This window comes from Seriola lalandi, unplaced genomic scaffold (assembly GCF_002814215.2).
Source record: "Seriola lalandi dorsalis isolate HSWRI2012SDOR001 ecotype SW California unplaced genomic scaffold, Sedor1 jcf7180002054901, whole genome shotgun sequence".
NCBI classification, from domain to species: Eukaryota; Metazoa; Chordata; class Actinopteri; order Carangiformes; family Carangidae; genus Seriola; species Seriola lalandi.
In genome coordinates this window covers 7046811-7047225 of record NW_019525453.1, presented here as the reverse complement: position 1 = coordinate 7047225, position 415 = coordinate 7046811, and the positions used below count along the sequence as shown (strand labels likewise).

Sequence of the window (415 nt, the reverse complement as noted above, 5' to 3'; positions counted from 1 at the left end):
ATGACAGCAACTTCACCTGATTTCCACCTGTTTTTCGTGGGCCTCTGTCCACACATGCAAAAATAAATGAAACCAAATTCAACAGAGATTAAAACATGTACAACTACCTGCGACCATACCTTGTTACTAAATTAAATCTCTTCACTTAAGATCCCTAAATGTCAGAAACCTATAGTGCCTGCAGGCTAAACAGCTGCTTGGGAAATGATTGTAACACGTTGGAAGCCCCCCACACACGTTGGCCATAAGACAGTGAGGACTGACCTTCCTTGATGTTATTTATATGGAGTCATCAACGGGCTAAAGAGGAAAATGTAAATATGAGGCTCTCAGCGGCTGAGGCAATGAACTTTTGACTTTTGTATATGTCAAGGTTTGTCATCTGTCACGACCTACGTCCAATCCAGCATTCCAA

At 41.9% G+C, this 415-nt stretch overlaps 1 protein-coding gene across 2 annotated transcripts in view; it reads right to left on the bottom strand.

Moving 5' to 3' along the window:
- ncoa1 (nuclear receptor coactivator 1) overlaps positions 1 to 415 on the bottom strand; it is a 51733-nt gene that overhangs the window by 11146 nt on the left and 40172 nt on the right. The gene's annotated exons all lie outside the window — the stretch shown is intronic.